The sequence below is a fragment of the Glycine max genome, chromosome 3 (assembly GCF_000004515.6).
Source record: "Glycine max cultivar Williams 82 chromosome 3, Glycine_max_v4.0, whole genome shotgun sequence".
Lineage (NCBI taxonomy): Eukaryota > Viridiplantae > Streptophyta > Magnoliopsida > Fabales > Fabaceae > Glycine > Glycine max.
This window is the reverse complement of record NC_016090.4, coordinates 38020160-38033718: the sequence shown is the minus strand read 5'-3', so window position 1 is coordinate 38033718 and position 13559 is coordinate 38020160. Positions and strand designations below refer to the sequence as shown.

The following is a 13559-nucleotide window of genomic DNA, read 5'->3' as shown; positions in this document are numbered from 1 at the left end:
CAATTTTTGGGGCGTACGGACTTAGTACCAATGCCCGGTAACTATCAAAAAGGAGGGGAGGGACCCCAAAACAAGTAACGTGGACTGACTTCATCACGTAGTATCACCCATGTGATAGCCTTTGCCACTCCTCTCAGACCATCATGTTATCAACACATCGTAAATTGCAAAACATGACCCTACTTTGGTTCCTTTATTAAAGAATTCTTATGTCATCGATCAAAGTATGATACCCCTCTAGCTAGTTGCATTGCGTGAGTTGATGTGACCAGCTTGGGTTAAGGATTAGAGATGAAGTTGGGTGTAGTGTGTGACATTCTTTAACGGGGGAGGGCAGTGCCTAATCGTGGACTCTCGCCATCCATACGTTAACTTGTTTTTGTTGAGGGTTTGGATGACAGTGGAACGAAGCTTTCAACCATCACATGCATCATTTGGTCCCTAATATCATGTGCATTAAAGAACCTTATTTGTAAGGTATATATATAGAGGTCCTTTTAGCACATATTCTCTCACCATGTCATGTCACTCTAGCAAAAATCTTTAGGGCAACTAGCTAGCTACCATGTCCCTTAAAATTATTGATCCTAGCTAAGTTTTTCACACTCAATTTATTATACTCTCCCATCACACGGGAGATATAAGATTGATTTTGTGAAGATGTGTCTCTAATATCAGTTTGTAAGTTGTCAAGTTAACTAGAAACAATTTTCTGATAAATTAGTTAGTGGCTAATAACTAATTGTTTTTTTCTTCCAGTTTTTCTGTTTTGGTAATTTCTCTGTACATGTGATAGTTTGTTTTCTTGAGTGCTCTAAAAACATAGGAGTATTTCCTTATGGAAAGAGATGTAGAGATGTAGCAATGAGGTCCTATTCATGTAATCACAATGATGAGAGAAAGAGAAAGATCGGGGTGTATGAGAGAGATAGAGTGAAACTTGACTTGGGATCCTTGATGCCGCTATCTCGACACAGTGAAAAGACCAAGCAAGATTCGAGTTGTACACAGATTTTTGTAACTCTTGCACCATAACAGATCAGTTTCGCTTCCTTCCTGTAGCTCCTTTGTGACTAAACCAACACGTAATTGATAGTATTCATCTTTTATCCTTATCTTTGTTTGATTCTCTTTTCTGTTATTGGCTTTTGTATGCTTGCTGTTGTGCTGTTCTGTTTGCTAGTTTTGTAAATTAGTTGCAGGTTTTGAACCATAACAAATTGAATGGTTAACAAAAAAAAAGAAAAAAAAACCCCATGTTCGATTCCTCTATTAACAACTGACAAAATTAATAATTAATATTTATCAATAAACAAAAAAAAAAAAAAACACTCTCCCTTTACACCCCATTTATCTTAACGTTTCTTTTTACACTGCATTCCATGCATGACTCATCCGAATGTAACACTCTTAAGTGTGAAAGAATGGAAAATTGCTCTAGTTTTTATGTCACGTGAAGGTACTAAGGCTAATATCTGCAAAAGATGGTTTAAAGGAGAAAGGTTGTTTTTCTTTCATCTTTTTTTCCCTTTTATCTTCTGGAATTGATTCAGGAGACAGATTCTGGAATATACGAAAATGCTACCTCTGGTTTCACACCTATGGCTGTAACAAAAGAAAAGAAAACGTAGCACATTATGCAGGCATTGTATTATTATTGTAAAAGCAAAACGTCACATACTGGCTGTTAATTAGCACTGAATTGGCCTTTGTTAGTGTGATTTTTGTCCAACCAAAATCAAATTATTAGTACAGACACTTTAGTCTATGCTAATAATATGATGCGTCGTACCAAAAAAGAAAACATTTCTGTTAGTACTATAATACATCATATATATCATTTAGAGTAGATGTATATAATGTTTATAGTAGTATATATATATATATATATATATTTGAATTTCCCCTTGTTATAGATTAACTTTACTCTCTTAAAATTCTTGGTTGAGGAGATTGCATGTGGCGGTACTTCTTGCAGGCTTAGTTCTAATATGCTATATATTTTCGGTGGACTATATAGATATTTATGGCAGCTCACAGTTGCAGATGTATCTGATACAAACGGTATAAAAGCTAGAAAAAAAAAATTGTGCATATAAGTGTAGGAATATTGTGTCGTATTATTTAAGCATTTAAAGTTCAATAATAGAATTCGATCGATCGCTAATTGATAACTTACAAAATAAGTTATAAAAACTATGGGAAAAAAGTATTTTTTTATAAAATATTTCCATTCTGAAATAAGGGGTTCCGTTCTAGTTCCTGATGCAGCTTGACTTTGGCCTCATAACCATTTTTGTCTTCAAATCCCAGTTTCAATTTCTATTTGATGAGTCTTGGAACTTGAAAGCCTGTATATCTAACATGCTCAGGATGACTTAAAATATAAAAAAAAAATGTTTCTTGGAAGTTGTCTGTAACTTGAGAGAAAAAGAAATAAAATAAAATAATTAAGTGATTGATTTAATTATTTTTTTTTACAGAATTAATTTGATTGATAATGTATTGTGATAGAAAAAGAGATAAAGAGAAAAAATAGTTATTGATTAGATGTTTAAATTTTTTATTGTTAAAATATAATCATTCTAATATATATATATATATATATATATATATATATATATATATATATATATTAGATTTTCCGATAAAAAATTTAAACATCTAATCACTAACTCGGAGTTTCTATTTAGATTTTCCATTTAAAAGTTTAGGCAAGGTAAGAGAGAGAGAGGTTTGTAATCTGTGTGTATTCATTATTTAGCCAAAATTTCTTAAAGGAAAAAAGAGTAATGTACGTATACATGATTAAGTACAAAAAGAGAAGAATTATTGCCATTATTTGTATATTCTGTTTCTAATAAATCATGAGAAGAGTGACAGAATTTTCTGTTATTGAACATTCAATTTAAAGCAAATAATAGAATTTTCATTATTGCTCGAGCATTACTCCATAGCATATTTTGGTAAAACATCATATCATACACTCGATCGTACAAATTTTAGATTTTTTTTAATCTTGGATGTCGAATAAAAGAATCCGAAGCTTTTAGACATCCAAAATACAGGATTTCAGATTCTAGATAGCAAATGTTCCTTACAAGATGGCAAAAAAAGACTCCATAATAGCATTGTCATGGGTATGACATATATACTTGATTAGCTTGTAAGATATTCCATGACTCATTTGACATTATCATACACACAATATAATTCATTAGATAATTTACATTTGTGTAGGCTATCAAAGTGATAGGACCAACATATTTTGTGCTGGGACAAATCATTTTCATCTAACTATATAGTTTTCATTATTTCATTCTCATAGGATAGGAGTACATAAATAACGTTTTTGAATATGTGGTTTTGTTTTGTCTATGTTTGATGATTTTCATCCAGTAGGTAGGTAACACGATCAGACAAGTCGTTTGTGTGATCACGTATTTATATATTTGAAGTACTTAAAACATGCTGATTCGTTCTGCACAAAAAGAATAGTAATCCAACTTGTATTGTACAACATAAACATATAGTCAAGCATATCATTGTCAAAAAAGCAATATTGTTGAGCTACTTGTGCCGAAAGTTAGTACTCTTTTTTTTTTTCTCTGTGCAGGCGAATGGAAAAATTTAGCATTTTTTTAAAAAAATAAATGACTAATTTAAAATTCTATATAGTTATTTACAATATTCTATGTGGTTATTTAAAATTCTGTCGTTCTTTACAATATTTAAATGGATTTACCATTTCAATTCAATGAATAAAACTCAAAACATCCTATACTTTCCTCCATCGGATACACCCAAGCTTGGACAGATAAAACCGCAACCCAAGCAGGAGACAACTCAAGAAATACAATTGACACTTTCTTTGGCCAAAAAGAAATAAAGAGAACAAACATTAGGCATTTCCTCATCGAGTCCAATTAATCTGTGAATAAATCATATGTTTTGGTTGCTAAAAGCTTTATTATCCTATGCATCATTAATTTGACAACCCTAGCTAAAACTGCATCCCCTCGTGCAAGATCCGTGTCTACAACTGCCATAGATAATGGATAGCAGCTATATAAAATGGACTTTTCTTTATTTTCCATGCGTGGATAACAAAACACACATAATTATGACGTGTTAAGGGGGGATCGCCTGAACAAAAACACACACACATAAACATCAACTTTTATGCACACGTTGAGAAACAAGAGGCTTTTTAATTTTTTAGTCTCCCTAATTCCAAACCCCAAAAGCTGTATTTATTGTATCCCCCACCAGCATATATATGTGGTCTTCCACTTGTACGTAACACTATATTTCATAGCTCTTACTCTGTTCAACTCTTTTGTTTGCCACATGTTCCGAACTTTTTAATACCATCTAGTCCTTTCACTCGCTTTATATCAATTCTAATGTTGGATCCATGTCATCGTAGGCCAAATCCACATCCCATTTGGTCATGTAGTGTCTTCAAAAGCTTCAAGTGCCCTAGAGGTAAAGGATTGAATTCGTTTTGGGTTTGCAATTTAACTAGAACAAATCCATTCCACTAAGCATATTTGAGATAATATATCCCCAAGTAGCTGGCTAGTTGATTAATTGAGCTAAATGCATGGCCCATGCCTTCACGGAAAGTTGATAGGGACAAGTTGCATGTGCAAAGTCCCAAAATCAAGGTTGACCTAAAACTTAAACTTTAAGTTGATGAATAAAAAAAATATTTTTATTAATTTTTATGGAACGAAAAAATCAATTTTAACAAAAAAAATCTCTCTCTCTCTCTATATATAATTTTTATTTAAAATAAAAAAAAATCTTAAAATTTATTTTAAGTCTTATTTATCATTGAATTGATCTACGTGTAATTATATAAGACTCATAACATCACAATATAAGTGATTAATAAGTAAAAAGAAGACAACCATATATACAAAGCAAAGCAAGGACAGGGCCCATGGCACAGGATGCCAACCAATATAACTTCATGGTGCTCTATCATTCTTGACAAATTAATTGGTGATTGAGATTTATGTTCCCAATGTTCATTGGAATTTTGGCATTAGACTTGAAGAAAGTGTGACATGCTTGAAATATATGGACTCATAAATTAACTTGGATTTTAACCTTGGACATAACACCTAGGTATTGGAACTCGGTCTATCCATTTTTTCTAATCCATGATTCATCCTCTATTTTACCCAACATAGTATTCCCACAAATTTTCAACATATACAATTTTCATAATTATTTTAAATACAACATAATTTAATTACTGATTTAATTCGTATAGTTATATAAATTTTATTTTTTTAGTTCTTATAATTAAAAATAATTCATTTTAATCCTTACAAATACCAATTTAATCCTTTTTAATTAGTTCTTAAAAACATAGAATTTCTAATATCTTTTAGTCCCTATCGTCTAAATTCATAGGAATTAAAATAAATTAAAAATATATATAAGAACTAAAATGAATAATTTTTAAGTATAAAATTTTTAAAAAAAGTTTGTACGTACAACAATAAAAATTAAATAAATAATTAAACCTAAGATGATATGTAATTGTTACATGGATCACTATTTTTATTCCTCCACCTGGACCAGCTCCATGCAAGGAACTAAGATGTGAAGTTCATTAATGGTTACCAATAACATCAACTTGTATTCTAAAATAGACATAAGCACATACATAGCTATGATATTAGGTGAGAATATGTTCTCATAATAAAAATTTGCATACAGATGGTGAGAAGAATTCTCTTATTAAAAATATAAAAATTATAAATTTATATCATACAATTATATATAGATGATTGATATTAAAAGTGAATTAGTAATTACATGATTATTTGAAAAGGTTGTGTATATTTTTTTAAATTTTGATTATTTAAATATGATTGAATGGTCTTTAGTCTGTTCATCCTGCTCCATACGTACATATATGTTATTTAATTTATATGGAATTTATGATAAAAAGATTAATATTTCACGTATAGCCTCTATCACCATAACTCAAAAATCTTAATTTTTTTCATTTCAAAATTGAAAACTGAGAGTCTATTGTTGTCTAATATGTGTGCAGCTTCCGGCACCACTCATAGAATAAATGGACAGGTACATATATTTTACATATGTAATAAATTTAATATATATTCTCTTTAAAAAATTAATATATATTATTTGTTACATTTTATAATTAAAATATCTAAATCAAATGCAGTTAATCAATGACTCCGAATATAGATATTTTTTTTACTGCCCGAATATGAATATTTAATTATCTATGAAACATGCGGATAAATTCTAAAGTTATATTTTCTAAAAAAAACTCTAAAGTTATAATTTGTATAGGTGGCTGATAAAAATGAGAGATATAAAACATAAAAAATTTAAGAAAAATATTTTATTAAAAATAAGGGGATGTATTTGTTTAGTCTCACATAAAAATGGATTAAGGAGTTTAAATATATAAAATTAGGGGTATAAAATATAAAAATTTAAAATAAATACTTATGATTTTATTAAAATGAGGTAATGCATTTGTTCATCCTCACAAACATAGGTCCATCACTGAATAGTAGTATATAATAATAAAAATAAAATAAAGTATATCAATTGTAATAATAAACACGTGCTATAAATTAAAAAAATAAATGTGCATAAATATATTAAATAAATATTAACAATACATGTTAAATTCATCATCTGTGATTTTATTAATTATAAAAGTTAATAAAAATAAATCGAGCCCAAAGACTGGCTTAACCCATCACAAACAGCCTAATTTAGTCCAGTAAAAATTTGGACCAAAGTATGCTCAAATTTAGAGAGCGTTTGATACAGTATAATTTTTTTGTTTCATGAGAATCTGTTGCTAAGAATGTTTATTTTTTATGTTCAGTTTATCTTTTAAAAAAATAACATTTTCAAGAAACAATGTTTTTTTTTTTCTGTGTTTCTCATAATCTCATAGATAGGTGGAAATCTAACTTTCTCAAGATAATTTTTTTACGGTAATAAAAATATCACATTATTTTTGTTAGATTATTCAATATGAAAAATAATTAAAGTTTTTGGGTAAAAAAAAAATACTATATTACTCTTTAATTGATTCTCAAAAAACTTGCATAAATATTTTTACCAATTAAACAAATTTTAATTATCCTTAAAAACCCTAATTTTTAAGATTCATAATTCTTGAATATAAAAAAAAACTTTTATATCAAACATATCCTTAAATTAGTTGTAACCCAACCTAACCCTTAATAAGACCAACTCATCATGCTCCACATATTTTGACAACTCTAATACCTGCCCAAAGGTCATCCCCAGTCTTAAAAGGTGGATGGAGCTGCAAATATTTGTATTGCCTAAGAACAAATATTTGCTGGCTTTAGTAGATTTGTGGTTTTTTTTTTTATCTCTCTTATTTTTAGCATCAATATTATGTGGATAATTTGACGAAAATGGCTCATAAGGTGGTCTCCCAAAACCCAGATTCTCTTTTTTTATTTTTCTTTCATGGATGCCAAGTCGATGCTATCCAGAGAATCCAAAAGAGTATCCTTTGGGCCCCCACCTCCATCAAATACTTGGCAAGATCCTCGTGATATCATTTTCTCTCTCTATTCGAAAAGACATTTTTCTTTTTATGAAAATGAATTCTCTACTGTTTGAAAAGAAAAAATAACTTCGACTATTGAAAATATTTTATCAGATGATTTATAAATGTTAGTATATTAGGCTACATTAAGAACTGACATCCCTGTGTATTTATTTTAGAGGAGTAGTAACATATTTTTTAACACACTTCTCTCAGTGCATTTTATTATTTATTGAAGTTGATTGAAAACTATAAAATTATAAGAGTAATTTAATAAGATGTGACACATTTTTTTTTATAATTTTTAATAAATTTTAATAAGAATTATGTTCACATCGGATAACATTAGGGAGAGAAAATATAGTGTCTTAAGCTCAAATCTCTGTCAGTTTTTCTCTCTAATTTTGTCTAACCATGAATTTAAGAAGTGATCATGCGATCCTCATGTATTTATATGTGATGTCTCCCGCCATCTTCATGCATGTGTCTTTCTCTTATTGGGTCTTATATGCCATGTGTATGTGTATATGTAGTCTTGCGGGCTCCATAAGAGGTATGAATGTGTTGTTGTCAGTCTGTAACATGTCATAGATGTGGTGTGTCGCCTAATATTATCATCACATCCCAATGATACTAAATTTATACTTGATAGTACAATCTCAAGATACCTGGATTCATAACTTGTCTTATTAAGTTGGCAATTAAGTTGGTGTGATGAGCTTTCTTGTGGTTAGTCAAACGATCAATGGGATCACTAGATGTTGGGCCATGGAGACTTAAGTGTGAGTTGGCTTTCTTGGTGGGATAAAGTTGGAGGAATAAGACTCAACCTTGAAGAAGAGTCACTATGATGATCCATAACCAACCAAACATGATATTTTTAGACATAAATGCTTAACTAAAAGATGAGAGTCGATCCCTTATTGGACAAAGTAACTAAAAGATGAAAGTCGATCTCTTATTGGACATAAATGCTTAACTAAAAATTATATTACTAATATTTCACAATTTTAACTACATAAAATTTTAATTCTTTTCTCCTATATATATCTCTCATTTGAGTAAATAAATATTAAAGTAATTTTTTATTTATAAAAATCAAATGCATATATAAATAGATTTATAATAACTCACACATATCACTTAATCAATTAAATTAAAACTAAGCTAGACCCTTAATAGATAGCAAAGTAATAATGTGATATAAATATAATGCAACTTCATCACTCTTATTACTAATCCACACACATATCAATTAATCAATTAAATTAAAACTAAGCTAGACCCTTAATAGATAGCAAAGTAATAATGCGATATAAATATAATGCAACTTCATCACTCTTATTACTAATCCATTTTTTTAGCGGTTGTCCATGTGAATTTGAAAACTAGATTTGTCAAAGTTATCAATTTATAATATGTTTGGATTGTCGTAATTACGATTGTCGAAAACTATATTTCAAGAAGCAACACCATCCAAACACGCGCTTAACCATACAAGAAATCTTAGTCTTGATCGACTTTGTCTCCCAAAATATTTGCACAATGGGGTTAGACATGTACGGAATTTGAACCAATAACAATGCCAGTTCTACCGTGCACAAGTTTATTAGGTTTGGTACCGTGCACAAATTTTTCAAACCCTTGAATATAACAATAAAATAGTCAAGGGTAAAGATTTTGTGGTTCTACCATGTACACCAAACATTGGATAATAGTTTTTTTTAATTGATAATTTTTTTATGGCAAAACTCTCTCCCTCTTTCTTTCGTCATTTTCTCTGTAATTTTCAAATTCCTTGCAGCGCAACCCTTTCATCGGCCCTCTCCTCCTCCGCATCGACCCACCATCGCCGGAAAATTTCACCACCACCACGCCCATGACCTTCTCTATCACTGCCAACCACGCTCATTGCCCTCCATGGTGGTGTTCGACAACTGGAGAAGTGAGTGAAAAAGGATGTAGCTAAATTTGTATCTAAATGTCTAGTGTGTCAACAAGTTAAAGCAGAGCATCAAAAGCCCGCAGGCTTATTTCAATGAATTGATATACCGGAATGGAAATGGGAAAGGATTACTATGGATTTTGTGACGAGGTTACCTAAAACCTCAAAGGGTTATGACTCAGTTTGGGTGATTGTAGATCGATTGACTAAGTCAACACACTTTTTGCCTATGAAAACTACCTACTTAGCAACTCAATATGCCAAGATTTATTTAGAGAGGATAGTATCCTTGCATGGAGTTCCATTGTCTATCATATCAGATTGGGGCCCTCAGTTCACAACTCAAATTTGGAGATCTTTCCAACAGGTCTTAGGGACTAGACTAGATTTGAGTACTGCTTTTCACCCTCAGATTAATGGTCAATCAGAAAGAATGATACAAATCCTAGAAGATATGTTACGTGCTTGCATGCTTGATTTTGGAGGTAGTTGGGATCAATACTTGCCTTTGACAGAATTTGCTTATAATAATAGTTATCAATCTAGTATTCAAATGGCATCTTTTGAGGCCTTGTATGGGAGGCGTTGCAGATCATCGATTAGATGGTTTGAAGTTGGAGAGCTTAGGTTGGTAGGCCTAGATCTAATTCAAGAAGTTATTGAGAAGGTCAAGATAATTCGAGATCACTTGCTGACTGCTCAGAGTAGGCAAAAGTCTTATTCAGATCAGAGACGTCGACCTTTAGAGTTCAGTGTAGGAGAACATGTATTTTTGCGTGTGTCTCCCATGAAAGGTATCTTACGTTTTGGTTGGAAAGGTAAGCATAGCCCCAGGTTTATTGGTCCTTTTGAGATCCTAAAGAGGGTAGGGCAAGTGGCTTATCGTTTAGCCCTTCCGCCAGATCTACCGAGTGTTCACCTGGTATTTCATGTGTCGATGCTTCGAAAGTATGTTCATGACCCTTCTCACATTATTCAACTTCAGTCGGTGCAACTTGATGAGAATCTCAGTTATACAGAACAACCAGTGGCTATAATGGACAAACGTGTCAAACATTTACGTTCTAAGGATGTTGTATTAGTGAAAGTGGCTTGGAAAGGACCAGCTGGTGAGGAGATGACTTAGGAACCAGAAACTATTATGCGTGAGAAGTACCCTCACTTGTTTGAGACTCAAGGTTAGTCATAGATCAAATTTAAGGACGGATTTTTTTTTAGGGGGGAAGAATGAAACACACGTTTAAATAAAAAAGGGGAGAAAAAAATAATATAATAAAACCCACCCCCCTCCAGCATTTTAAAACTCCCGAGAGTCCCCCCATTTCCCAAACTTTTTTTTTTTGCAGCAACCCACCCCCTCTCAAACCCTATCTCTTCTTCCCCAAAGATTTAATCTCTCAATCTTTCGCTCATCTCCTCCCATGGTTCCGAAATTTGCAAGCTATTTGCATCCTTGGGTCTTTCCAAGCACGAGAAGGTGGCTAGAGAAAAGGGGAACACTACTCATTTTCTTAGATTTTTCTATTTGATCTCTTTAAGGTAAATATTTACAACCAACTGTGTTAGATGAGTATGTTATTGCACTGATTAGTTATGGGCTGTGAGAAAAGGGTTAGAAACTAAGTATTAGGGAGTATTGTAGTTTTCTCAAAACCCTAGGTTTGCTAAAATTGAGGATTTTGTCTAATCCATTGTTCTATTATTTTAAATGCTTAGATTCTGTGGAAAATACAGTGGTTGCTCTTCCTAACAGCAGTGGAAGACAGTGATTGCATTATTTAGGTGAGTAGCTAATATACTTAGCAATGTTTTTAAAGTTCATTTTGGAGAAGCAAGTATACTTCAGAATATATATATCTTTGGTGAGCTTTGAGATTTATTTTGAGATTTTGATAATATATATAAGGATGAATGTTGAAGTATTTGTTTAATTTTATTTATGGTGAATTCATGAATGATATTGTCGTTTGCTACAACGAAGAGATAATGTAGCCTATGAGTTGAATTCTCATAGTATAATGACATGTGTCGTTTGCTACAGTGAAAAGATAATGTAGCCTATGAGTTGAATTCTCATAGTATAATGATATGTGTCGTTTGCTACAACGAAGAGATAATGTAGCCTATGAGTTGAATTCTCATAGTATAATTATATTGTCGTTTGCTACAACGAAGAGATAATGTAACCTATGAGTTGAATTCTCATAGTATAATCATATTGTCGTTTGCTACGACGAAGAGATAATGTAGCCTATGAGTTGAATTCTCTTGGTATAATTATATGTTTCGTTCACTGCAACAAAGAGATAATACAACCTACGAGCTAAATGCCATAGTTATATAATTACCATTCACCACAATGAAGAGATAATGTGATCTATGTGCACATAATAGAATGAATGTTTGATTTTAAAGTAATTATTTTGGATATCAGGTTATGAGAAGTTCTGGAAATTATATTGTTTGTGTACATTGATTTCTAAAAGCAAGTGTATTTTGTTCATTGTTTATTTAATGTCATTATAACATTTCTTGGGATGGAAAGACTTATGTTAAATGGTGCTCTCTTTCCTGTCCGCTTTGTATATTATGCTCTCACTAAGTCCTTGTGACTTACCCCTTATTTTATTTCTTTTCTCAGATACACAGTAGTGGAGTAACTGATTTCTTGGGATTTGCTGACACACCCAGGAATTTGATTATCTTTTTGGTAGATCCTCATTGTGTCTGATGGATATTTTGTTCATAACTCCAGTATAATGCAGCTATAGGGGCCAGGATAGTAATAGATTTAGAGAGAGTTCCTTTATTTTGAAATTTAATATTATGTGTTCCTTTACAGGTTATTGTGTATAGGGTAAGCTGGTCAGACTAAGGAAGTCATAGTCTGTGCGTCGGTCATGGCCCAAGGGTAGGTCGTGATAGTGAGAGTAGGCAAGGAGGACACCATTTTTAAATCGAAAGATCTTCTAGCGGCGGTCACAGATCTGGTTATGGTGGTTGCACCAGTGGTGGTGCGAACCAGTTATAGGAAACAAAGAATAGGTCGTTGTTGTACACGGTGACAGGAAAGGGCTGCTGGCGGTGTTTCATGGAGTTTTCCGATGACTAATGTTTTCTTTTTTGTGTTTTTTTCCCTCTATTTATTCTCTCTTTGTTAGCACATTGTTATTGTGATTTTCTGATAGCAATACCCAGATAACAGACCCAATGACTAAAGCCAGCAATATCAGTTACAAACCAAAGAGGGAAGTGAACAAGCCCATTTACCTAAAAGACTTTGTGTAAGGAAGATGCGTCCAACAAGGCTCCACTACTCTGCCCTGATTTCGTTATAGCAATTCCATCACGTGCTTAGTTTGTTATTTCCAATTTTGCAATTCTATTATCAATTTGAATTTGCAATTCTGTTATAACATATTAGAGTAAGATAAAGCTTTGTAACTCTATAAATATAGTGATTTCAGTAATAAAGGGCCTGAGAAAACTTATCTGAATTTTGAAATTTCCTCTTCAATCCCCATTATCTTAACAAGCATCACAGGCCTTGGAATCTCGTTTTGCTCCGTCATTCTATGATGACCCCCAAGGAGCTTTGTTCAAACTCCAACAACATGGCACTGTTAGTGAATACCTCACTGAGTTCGAAAGGCTCGCAAATCGCATCGTGGGTCTCGCCCCTTCGTGCTTGTTAAGCTGCTTCATCTCTGGGTTTTTGCCCGAACTTTGTCGCGAGGTTCAGGCGCTTCGCCCCCTTTCGCTTCCTCAAGCGGAAAAAATTGTCAGGCTTTAGAAGGACAAACTCTTAGATTACCATCACGGCCAACGCATGCCACCAGTCGCACCAGTGCTTCCTCCTTCGAAGCCTGCGAGTCCTTCGCCCTCTACCCGCCTCCCCTTTAAGTGCCTCACCATTGAGGAAATGGTCGTTCCCAGAAACCAAGGGCTATGCTACCACTGTGACGATAAGTGGAGGCCCGGCCACCATTGTAAACCGCATTTGCATTTGATTATCGT

The 13559-nt window shown here is 32.5% G+C and overlaps 1 pseudogene; it reads left to right on the top strand.

The window, feature by feature from the left end:
• The window catches only part of LOC113001221 (uncharacterized), a 16781-nt pseudogene extending 3446 nt beyond the window's left edge, over window positions 1-13335 (top strand).
• Window positions 13336-13559: the final 224 nt, after the last annotated feature.